Source organism: Scylla paramamosain, chromosome 27 (assembly GCF_035594125.1).
Source record: "Scylla paramamosain isolate STU-SP2022 chromosome 27, ASM3559412v1, whole genome shotgun sequence".
In the NCBI taxonomy this organism is placed as follows: Eukaryota; Metazoa; Arthropoda; class Malacostraca; order Decapoda; family Portunidae; genus Scylla; species Scylla paramamosain.
This window is the reverse complement of record NC_087177.1, coordinates 15,529,508-15,542,139: the sequence shown is the minus strand read 5'-3', so window position 1 is coordinate 15,542,139 and position 12,632 is coordinate 15,529,508. Positions and strand designations below refer to the sequence as shown.

Genomic DNA, 12,632 nt, shown 5'->3' with positions numbered 1-12,632 from the left:
AGTGACATCACCATGCAAGCTTGTCACATGATAAATAACAATGTCATGTCCAGCATCTTATAAAAGTACAAATTCTTTGCCTCAAGAGTAAGATATATTGTGCAATATATATATATATATATATATATATATATATATATATATATATATATATATATATATATATATATATATATATATATATATATATATATGTGTGTGTGTGTGTGTGTTACAGTAAGATTGTGAAACTAGTGATTTCGTGAAATCCCTAGAACTTTCAGGGAATTCAGGAAATTACTGTTTCACTTAGGGACTTCATGAAATTACTAAAATATTTAGGGATTTCATGTATTTACTGGTTTCACTTTAAACCCTTGTCACCTCAAAGCATCGTCATGAGTAAACAAAATGTACAGCCATGGCTGATAGTTCTTGAGCAGGTGGTGGTGAATAACTAGACAGGGTACTCAAACAAGTTGATCTTTCAAACCACCCTCAATTTAGAGATGGAATGGTTGGATCTTCAGTGGTCCAAAAACTTGCTTCTAAAATCGGAATTTCAGTGGCTCAAAAACTTGCTTCTAGACCTGTCAGACTCGCCTCGGACGTTGGACAGGTAAGCGTGCCTCTTCCTTACTCCGCACTTAAGTATTATTTCATGTTATTTGTTCATGTTATTTATGTTATTTCCCATGTTGTGTAGAGCTCACACAGTTGTACAGTGTAAATAATGATGCGCTGCCTAGTGAACCTAACCTAACCTAACACTTTCTACTTGATTTTATACATGATTTTTATGATATGATGATTTATGAATAAAATTTCAAAATAAATCTTCTGTTGTTCTACGTATTTACTATCATCAGGGATTTCATGAAATAACTGGAGTATCATTTCAGAAAATACATGAAATCCCGAGATATTTTAGTAATTTCATGAAGTCACTAAGTGAAACAGTAATTTCACGAATTCCATGAAAGTTTTAGGGATTTCACGAAAAACCTAGTTTCACAATCTTACTGTAATATATATATATATATATATATATATATATATATATATATATATATATATATATATATATATATATATATATATATATATATATATATATATATATAATTTTTTTTTTATGTAGGAGGGCAACAAAAATCCAATAAAAAAAAAAAAAACACTGAGATGCCAGTCCCAGAAAAGGGTCCAAAGTAGTAGTCAAAAATTGAAGGATAAGTGTCTTGAAGGAATTCAAGTCATAGGAAGGTGGAAATACAGAAGCAGGCAAGGAGTTCCAGAGTTTACCAGAAAAAGGGATGAATGATTGAGAATACTTGTTAACTCTTGCTTTAGAGAGGTGGACAGAATAGGGGTGAGAGAAAGAAGAAAGTCTTGTGCAGTGAGGCTGTGGGAGGAGGGGAGGCATGCAGTTAGCAAGATCAGAAGAGCAGTTAGCATGAAAATAGCAGTAGAAGACAGCTAGAGGTGCAACATTGCAGCAATGAGAGAGAGGCTGAAGACAGTCAGTTAGAGGAGTTGATGAGACAAAAAGCTCTTGATTCCACCCTGTCTAGAAGAGCAGTATGAGTGGAACACCCCCAGACATGTGAACGATACTCCATACATGGATGGATAAAGCCCTTGTACAGAGTTAGCAGCTGGGGGGATGAGAAAAACTGGCAAAGACATCTCAGAACACCTAACTTCATAGAAACTGTTTTAGCTAGAGATGAGATATGAAGTATCCAATTCAGATTATAAGTAAAGGACAGACCAAGGATGTTCAGTGTAGAAGAGGGGGACAATTGAGTGTCACTGAAGAAGAGGGGATAGCTGTCTGGAAGGTTGTGTCGAGTTGATAGGTGGAGGAATTGAGTTTTTGAGGCATTGAACAATACCAAGTTTGCTCTGCCCCAATCAGAAATTTTAGAGAGATCAGAAGTCAGGCATTCTGTGACTTCCCTGCATGAAATGTTTACTTCCTGAAGGGTTGGACGTCTATGAAAAGACGTAGAAAAGTACAGGGTGGTATCATCAGCGTAGGAGTGGATAGGACAAGAAATTTGGTTTAGAGGGTCATTGATGAATAATAAGAAGAGAGTGGGTGACAGGACAGAACCCTGAGGAACACCACTGTTAATATATTTTGGAGAAGAACAGCAGCAATAGAACGGTCAGAAAGGAAACTTGAGATGAACTTACAGAGAGATGGATAGAAGCCGTTGGAATGTAGTTTGGAAATAAAAGCTTTTTGCCAGAGTCTATCAAAAGCTTTTGATATATCCAAGGCAACAGCAAAAATTTCATCAAAATCTCTAAAAGAGGATGACCAAGACTCAGTAAGGAAAGCCAGATCACCAGTCGAGTGGCCTTGACAGAACCCATACTGGTGATCAGATAGAAGATTGTGAAGTGATAGATGTTTAAAAATCTTCCTGTTGAGGATAGACTCAAAAAATTTAGATAGGCAGGAAATTAAAACAATAGGACAGTAGTTTGAGGGATTAGAACCCTTTTTTAGGAACAGGCTGAATGTAGCAAACTTCCAGCAAGAAGGAAAGATAGATGTTGACAGACAGAGTTGAAAGAGTTTGACTAGGCAAAGTGCAAGCATGGAGGCACAGTTTCGGAGAACAATAGGAGGGACCCCATCAGGTCCATAAGCCTTCCGAGGGTTTAGGCCAGTGAGGGCATGGAAAACATCATTGCGAAGAATTTTAATAGGCAGCATGAAATAGTCTGAGGGTGGAGGAAAGGGAGGAACAAGCCCAGAATCGTCCAAGGTAGAGTTTTTAGTGAAGGTTTGAGCGAAGAGTCCAGTTTTAGAAATAGATGTGGTATCAGTGGTGCCATCTGGTTGAAATAAAGGAGGGAAAGAGGAAAAGCAAAGTTATTGGAAATATTTTTGGCTAGATGCCAGAAGTCATGAGGGGAGTTAGATCTTGAAAGATTTTGACACTTTCTGTTAACGAAGGAGTTTTTGGCTAGTTGGAGAACAGACTTGGCATGGTTACGGAGAGAAATATAAAGTGCATGAGATTCTGGTGATGGAAGGCTCAAGTACCTTCTGTGGGCCACCTCTCTATCATGTATAGCACAAGAACAAGCAGTGTTAAACCAAGGTTTGGAAGATTTAGGTCGAGAAAAAGAGTGAGGAATGTCCACCTTCATGCCATACACTGTCACCTCTATTATGCACTCAACACACAAAGACGAGTCTTTGACACGGAAGCAGTAGTCATTCCAAGGAAAATCAGCAAAATACCTCCTCATGTCCCCCCAACTAGCAGAGGCAAAATACCATAGGCACCTTTTCTTAGGGGGATCCTGAGGAGGGATTGGAGTGATAGGACAAGATACAGATGTGAGATTGTGATCGGAGGAGCCCAACAGAGAAGAGAGGATGACAGCATAAGCAGAAGGATTAGAGGTCAGGAAAAGATCAAGAATGTTGAGTGTACGAGTATATCCAAGACAGGAATAGAAGTAGGGTGTTGCACCAATTGCTCTAGGTCATGGAGGATAGCAAAGTTGAAGGCTAGTTCACCAGGATGGTCAGTGAAGGGAGAGGAAAGCCAGAGCTGGTGGTGAATGTTGAAGTCTCCAAGAATGGAGATCTCTACAAAAGGCAAGAGAGTCAGAATGTGCTCCACTTTGGAAATTAAGTAGTAAAAGAACTTCTTTTAGTCAGAGGAGTTAGGTGAGAGGTATACAGCACAGATAAATTTAGTTTGAGAGTGACTCTGTAGTCGTAGCTATATATATATATATATATATATATATATATATATATATATATATATATATATATATATATATATATATATATATATATATATATATATATATATATATAGATAGATAGATAGATAGATAGATAGATAGATATAACTTTATTTTTCAATGATAGGTACACATCTTCATAAGTTCATATATTTTTCTCACACTAGGATTTTGTGAGGCCTTACAAGGTCAGCTGGGTGGGCATCTCAGCATGCTGACTGCCCCTTTTGATGTATTTTTCATGTCAATAAACCATTTGAATTTGGATTTGAATACTCAGATTCATTATTTCTGTGTCTAATACTATTGTTCTTACATTTTGTCATCTTTATTGCCTCTATAAAGTCTTCTTTTGGTTTCGGATGGACCAGACTCGATAAGGGATGAATTCGCCTATAAACACTATCACCTCTGCACTTTTGTCATGTTTAGTGTTTACAAGCAAATTCATTCCTTATTGAGTGTGCTCCGTTGGAAACCAAAAGAGGACTTTATTGAGCAACAAAGATGACATAAAATGTAAGAACAATAGCATTAGACATGAAAATAATGTATCTGAGTATTCAAACCATCCCAAGAAACCACGACCCAAATATATCATCTACCAAATTCATCCTCAGAGCAGTGAGGAGATCTCACTTCATGACGGCAGGGCACAAATGAGGCATCGAACTGTACATCTGGCATTCTGTTCACGCATGCACTAATCCCAAGTTCTGGATAGACCTCAAATAATCCTATACCAGTAGTTCCCCACGTTGCTTTTTATGTTTTTGTCACCCTTTTCCACAAAGAAACATTGAATGTTCATGTTCAGGTGCACGTGGTGAAAGATGCATGGCACACTTGCCTGGTGTCAGTGAGGGACTTAACTCAGCAAGGTCACGTATTTCATTATGGCAGAAATATGAGCAATACGAGCTGACCACTCAACATCTGGGTAAAGCTTGCTCCTGCCTCACTGGACCTGCAGTTTGATTTCTTAATAATGAGAGATTCACTTTGAAGCACTTTTTTTTTTGCATATATGACACTTTTGTAAATAACAATGTTAAACTACATTTTACAATTTTTGTAAGTTACAATTTTAAACCATTTTATTTAATGATCTTCTAAATGAACATTTTTAAGCCACATTTTATTTGATGATTATGTTAATGAAAACCACATTTTATTTGATGATTTCATTAAAGAAAAGCACATTTTATTTGACAAATTTGATAATGGAAATTTGTAAGACTATGTGAGTATTCATGCTCTTCCAAACTATGTAATGCCCATATCATGGTCCCCATTGGGGGCAAGAGTGGTTGCACAGATGCCAGAGTGACTAGGATATGGTGTGGGGCTTGGGGCCAGAATAACTGGATTGATGTGTGGCCACATTGACTTGTTTCCTCTGTATTTAGGGTACAGGCAGGATGATGTGGGCAAGGGGAATGCAGGGAAGGATGAGGTTTCAGGTGGGGAGACATCATAGCTACTCTAGGCAGTCCTGTATGATGCTATTTCCAGTGGCTGTTGTGGAAGAGGAAACACAAGTAGACATGCCCTACTGGTGGCATTCCTGGTGATGACATGAAAGAACTATGTTGTTAAGGAAAGGCTGGATTTTGGGAGAAGCAGTTGCCAGTTAATGTCAGGGAGTCTCCTGGACATTAGATGTACTGTCAAGTTGACCACATCAGATGAATTGTGAGAATAGACAACATTTTTTCTTTGACCTTCAAAGATAGCAAATTGTTGTACATAATAACTATCACAAAAATCTACTATCACAACTAACTGCATACATTCAACAGAGGACAGTAATTATTGGTCAACATCAGTCATGTATGAGAGTCACACAGATTCAAACAAAACTAGTAGCTCAAAGATATTCAGACCCATTTAATTTGATTCCCTTTACACCCAGAGAGTACCTGTTCTTACTGGCAGCCCACAATTAACTGGATTGTATAAGATGTATTAACTAAAAAGCTTTGTTCTATGTTAATTAACCCAGTAAGTCAAAATGTATGCATGCATTCAACACATATGTTTGAAAGCGCTTCTAGGGCATGTTGGTAATGAAATACCTGGATGTAGACAAACATGGTATGGGGTGACAGTTAGAGTGAAAATTGTTGGTTCTGGTCCTGGGATATTGAGATATTTCAGACCAAACATTCAGTGAACTCCAGTTCTGGTTAATACAATCATAGGATAAATACCAGTTATTCAAGTTTCTTGTGATCACAATCATTGCAGTCTGTTTACTAGTTGCCCTTTCATGAGGCAATAAGAGGCTTCCTACAGTAGCAGAACTTAATCATGGTCACACCACAAGGGATATTATATGGTGTCTGAATATTGAATGATTGATTGTTAAAACAGTGAGCTTTGCAGTCATAAAAGCAATACTATGTATCCCTCATCATTTTTCATATATTCATGAAGAAGTTAAAAGCAAGGAAAAAATACAAGTTTGCTGAATTTCCTTTAATCATACATACATTGTTATGCTTGCTTAACTGATCACAAATGATAATAGCTCAGTTGTAAGCAGATGAACTTCTGGAAGAATCTTCAATCTGACATGGGAGACAGAAATAAATATGTTATTATTTTTAACATTGATTTAAATGCCATTGCAGTTTTCAATTTATTCCTTAAATTTAAAAATCATAAATGTGTTGACAGCAAATTGGACGGAATTTTCTGTTAAAAGGTAGTTCCTGTAATAAAATTTATAGTAAAACCCTCTAAAGGATGTAGGATAGAGCAGTTCATGGATCATCAGCATAAATTACAAAACAAAGGAGAGGAATCAGGTCAGAGTGAGATGGGGATAATGTTCATGCTTTGTATTTTATGGTAGTGAAATTGTTTTCAAATAGTAATAGTTTATGGAATTAATCAGAGTTTACACTAACTCCAGTAAGTGATTTGAATAATTCATGTAAGCTAGATTGAATGATACATTGGGATGTATGTTAAGTTTGGACATTGTCGTTTTGTATTTTGTAGAAATGAATGCATACTGGTATCTAGGAACTTCCTTAATAGGTGTGGTGTGATTCTCATCCATAATGAAAGTAATGAGGGTGTTCATGGAAGGTTTCATATGTCTCTAAAGTTTAAAGAGATCAATTATGAAATGGTGGAGGTGATGAAATTCAATACCTCCACATGTTTGGTCATGTAGAGAGAATGGGAGAATATATGGTGCCTAAGAGAATTTGTGTACAAAGGTTGAATGAATGTTGTGGTTGTGAAAGGAAGATGAAATTAATATCCTCTCTCTCTCTCTCTCTCTCTCTCTCTCTCTCTCTCTCTCTCTCTCTCTCTCTCTCTCTCTCTCTCTCTCTCTCTCTCTCTCTCTCTCAAGAATGAATGTGCTACATACTGCATACATGATTCTAAATCCTAGGTCTCTTAGTCCTGAGCAGAGCTTGTTTATCACTAAAGCATCAAGCCATACAGAAAGCACATTAAAGATCCATTTTGAAGAATAAATATAAATTTAAGTTATTAAACAAGGTCATATTTGTTCAACTTGCTGATGCTACTAATCCCTCTCCATCTCTTACCTTGCATTAAGCATGAATCAGAACATTATAAATGGCTTTTCTTAATTTGAGTGTAAAAATAGAGGAATAAAAGTAAACAACAATCCTCAATGACTGGAGCTTCCTGGGAAAGTATGGTCACAACTCATTTCTTGATGTAAATACTTACATAACTGTTATCAGGTGAAGATTCTTCATAATTTCCACATAATTCAACCAAACTTTCAGGGTTTCCTTAACATGGAATCTGAATTGAATCCATAGCTCCCAGTGGTCCCATAGCACCCAGTGGTGCCATAACTCCAAGCGGTATCATAGCTCTCAGTGCTGCCAGGAGAATCCTCACTGAATGCTGGGAGTGCCTGGGGAGATAGATACAATCAACACAATGAGTGGTCACCAAAAGCTGCTGAATGTATTTGATACTGTATTTTATGTAAAAGGTGTGTCTTAATTTATATATTTAGCTTGGGGCACTGAATTTTAATGAGACCTACCTGTGCTTGACTTGAAATGTATGTCAGCAGTACCAACATCATGACCCCAATCAGTAAGGGAAGAGTCAAACTTGTCTTGCCTAAAACCATCGCTGCTACAAAGTCTCTTGGATGAGTGTCGCTTCTGCCACAACTCCCAGCCTGTATGTCCACTTATATATTGTGGAAGGAGTGCAGTTAGTATTCAGAAATGAAAAGATCCTAAATCATCCCTTGCTGTCCACTGAGTCATTGGTGTGACACTTGTGTGCCAGTCCACTAAACTATGAACACACCAGAGTAGAGCTGAGGTACCAAGTAGTGATAATTACTTCCTATTGATCTACTTTTATATTTTTACTTATATTTCTATAGGAAGAAATTGGCTTACCAACATTGGTAGATAAATTAAATTGACTCAGCAGTTAGGTTATTAGTGTTGAGTCATTAGGGAACTTTAAAAGATTTGACTGATTTATGGATGAAAATGAGAGGTGGAAATAGGCAGTTGTGTTTCATACAGGAACTGTCACACATAAGCCTTCCAGTTTCCCTTATTTTCTTATGCTCTTATTTATAAGAAATAAAACAAAAATAATGTATGCACACTAAAAATAACAAGAAGGTATTTGTTAGTATGTGAGAGGAAAGTGGTTTCTTTTTAGCTTTTTCGATAGATACATAGATATTGACCACATTCATAATTTAATCAATATAAACATAACAGCAAACAGACTCCATTGAAATACATTGTGTTGTTAAAAAAACAACACAATGTATTTTTTTGTCTTGCCTTGCCTTGTCTTGCAAACCATAAGGATATTATGTATATCATCCTTGTTATAATCTTACTAATAACTTGATCTCTCCTTAAAAAATAAATAAATAAATGTAAGAGTTAAAATCTCCTCGGGTTAGGGATATTACACACCCTTTAGACCTTTTTAGTTATTCTTCTTTGCACTGATTCTCACAATCCTATTATATCCCTTCAGTTATATAGAAAATAGAGCTCGGCCAGATGAAGTGTGACCAATGGTAGATGTAACTTAACTTACATTTACTTGGTACTTATAGTTTTAACACTCCAAATGATTAATTCTACATGATTTTGGCTTGCATATATTGTTTCAGCCAGTGAAGATCTGAGATAGCTTTTGAGTATTCTTTTTGGATTCCAAGCTTTACCAGAGCCTCATTTTCTAATATATATATATATATATATATATATATATATATATATATATATATATATATATATATATATATATATATATATATATATATATATATATATATATACATATTATGTAGATTGTCTCTTGCAGTGTTATTAATTTATTTACTTTATTTATTTATTTAATTTTTATTTATCTATCTATATTTTTTGGATATTTATTTATTTATTTATTTATTTGTGTGTGTGTGCGTGTGTTGCAGACTGGTAGAGGGCAACAAATTATAAAAAAAAAACATTCCAATCCCTAAATGGAAAAAAAAAAAAAAACAGGAATAGGGAAGCCAAAAGAAATGGACTTTTTTTATGTCTTCAAGCTCTTTTTATTTTTTCTCCTTTACTATTGAAGTACAGTAGAACCTCTGAACATGAGTTTAATTCATCCAATCAGGCAATTCATATCCTAGAAATTCTTATTTAGAATATTTTTTTCCCATTAAAAGTAAAGGAAACATTTATTTTGCAACACACAGTCATTTTCAACAGAGATTATTGTTAGTGACTAACATTGGTAAAAGTGTTATGTAGGAAAATATTAATGAAATAATAAATAACAAAAAGGGAAGGTCAACTGGCCATAATCCTTGCAAGGTCAATGTGACTGTTCTTGAAGCATCACTTTCCAGCATATTATTAATCCTGTTCAGACTTGAAACTGTGAGAAAGAACAGCATGTCATCTATCACTGTGCACTTGTGCCACTTGTTAATTGGTGTGCCTACACCAATGAATCTTTTATCGGAGTTTGCGTTTGTTGAAAAGATAATTAATAATTCTGTTTTGACAACCTATTCATGATTGTTAGGTTTCTTTTGAAAAGGTATGTCTCCTAGTTTCTGTTTAAATACTTACAGAATATTTGTTCAGCTCTTTGCTGTTCCCAGAGTTATCTATATATTTGATGTTGATACTAACTCTTGATTCATACACAGGAGAAATAAATTTACCAGTTATTTGCAAAGGACTTACAACACTTTAATAATTGAGCTATTAGGCTGAGTATAGCAATGCAATCAGTTTAAGTATCATTTATTAACAGTACATTACATTATTAATGCATTACACTTTTGTAGGTTTCAGCTCGACGAATAATGTAAATTGATTAAGATAAATAAAACAAATGTATTCACAAAACTACCTATCATATCTATATTCAATTACTTAAGTTCAGTTACAAAGCCACAAGTGATCCGTAAATAAAGTTGTCCAAGGTTGCCTTGCCCATAATATTATTGTCGTTGGAGAAAGAATGTGAAGCCTTAACAGTTCAAATTTGTACATGCTGTACAGTTTGTCATACATGTATACTAGATGCAAAATGTTCTGAATTGGTGATCAGTGTGGCATCAATGGAAACTGTATCCTGTGTCAGGAATGTTACAGTAAACCCATACAGAAGTCTGTAGAGGCCTTTATGCCCCTCTCCTCTCTTGCAAGCACCTTGGCACATGCATGTGGCTTGTCAGTACCAAAGACTCAGTTAGCGTTATCACATTATTATTATTATCATCATCATCATCATCATCATCATCATCATCATCATCATCATCATCATTACATACAATGACTACTACTACTACTACTACTACTACTACTTTGGTTTATTATTTTTTATCTATATTGAATATTTAGTTATGGTGGAATATATATATATATATATATATATATATATATATATATATATATATATATATATATATATATATATATATATATATATATATATGAGGTGAGCAGGGATGCACCAGAATTTTTCATAGTTTACTACTTTTGCAACGTTTCACCTTCTCAAAAGGATTCTTGAGGCTAAATGACATAGATAAAATTAATAAACTAATCCAAAATACATATACAACAATAAAAAGATAAAAAGACATTAACCCATAAGGGGTACAGCAACATGCGTAGAACATAATACAGATATATGGGGTGAAGCAAAATACTGGAATAGTAATTAAAAAAATGTGTAGACAATAAAAATATACAGTAAAACATATTTGTAGGCACTGAGTTAGCCAAAAACAACTGGAAAAGATAATGATAGTGAAGTTATTTTATTTTGTTACCAGAATGGTTAACGTTCCCACTCCATATGTGGCTGCCAGTGTGAGGATTAAGAGCCTTCAGGTGCAGGTCAGGTACTCGTACATGAACATCAATTAAGGAAAGCAAAGCCGCATTCAGTCCTGTGCGCCCTGGTTTCCGTGCATTTTCCAGTGTCTCTACGCATGCCTCTAGCTGCATGCCTCTTTCTGTTCACACCTGGAGTGAATCACACATACTCTTTTCAGTCGTCAAGATGTCTATTCTGAACCAAGCAGTTGCCGCTGCGCAGCTGGTATTATTTTGCGACAAAGACGAAATCGAAGGAAAAAGCCTGAGTGCTGGGTCAGTGAATATCTTGCACGTCGAAGTGTATAAATGAGTGTAGAAGAAGCAAGGAGCTAGCCATCCAGAGACAGATAGGTGAACGATAATCCTTAATAAGGTTTATATATATATATATATATATATATATATATATATATATATATATATATATATATATATATATATATATATATATATATATATATATATATATATATATAATCCGCCATACCCCCAATACAAAGGAGAACCTGAAAATTAGAAAACACATGGTTGACGGGCGATTGTTGCACGAGTCTCCCCGTCTTGGATGGGGAGGCACTTGCTCCTTCATGCGTCTGCCTGAGCACGTTGCCCTGCGTGCACAGATTTGAAGCATGCCTTACCTTGCACCAATGCGTGCCTCTGCTTGCTTATTCATTCAATAGGCGCATGCCTCGTGCGCACGAAAAGTTGCATAGGTCTGAACGCACCTTGAGCGAGGGGGAAAAGAGAAGGCAAGCCACGTATCGTCGTCAGCACAGTATTTGCATGTTTTGTTTACATGTAATATAATATGAACACTATTATGTAAATGTTGAAGAGTTCAGGAAAAATAACACTTGAAAAAAATCAAACAGCATGTTAGAGAATATTGTGTTTGTGTCATGTGTGCGATGATCACATCGTGTGTATACGTCATTACCGTATGTGAAGATGCCGTCGCTTTCCAGTAGTATAAGAAACCTTTTGGCTTTTCACAAGAATTATTTTCATAGACAAAAGAGATATGCATAATCCTTGTTAAGTTATTCCTAAAATCATGAAAATACCCTTCTAAAATCTCCAATGACTTCTGCTTGTGCCTGTTAAAAATAATCAAGATGAGGCACAGAAACGTTTAACTCGCCCTTGTGCTTCTCTACGGTAAGCGACACTTGACCCAGCGCGGTTATTGCATGTCGCCTACTTGCATGCCTATTATTTTGCCACAGCAACAACAACAACAACAACTACTACTACTACTACTACTACTACTACTACTACTACTGCTGCTGCTGCTGCTATTACTGCTACTACTACTACTACTACTACTACTTTTCGTGTATTTTTTTACCCATAATGCATATATATATATATATATATATATATATATATATATATATATATATATATATATATATATATATATATATATATATATATATATATATGAGCTCTTCCATTGTTATTGATTTATTTAAAGGTTTTAATATATCG

At 35.3% G+C, this 12,632-nt stretch overlaps 1 long non-coding RNA gene across 1 annotated transcript; it reads right to left on the bottom strand.

The window, feature by feature from the left end:
• Window positions 1-6,225: 6,225 nt before the first annotated feature.
• Window positions 6,226-11,794, bottom strand: LOC135114281 (uncharacterized). The gene is made up of 4 exons (XR_010275473.1): window positions 11,780-11,794; window positions 7,808-7,959; window positions 7,480-7,672; window positions 6,226-6,332 (listed from the first exon to the last, which is right to left on the bottom strand). It is a non-coding gene; the product is annotated as an uncharacterized LOC135114281 (long non-coding RNA).
• Window positions 11,795-12,632: the final 838 nt, after the last annotated feature.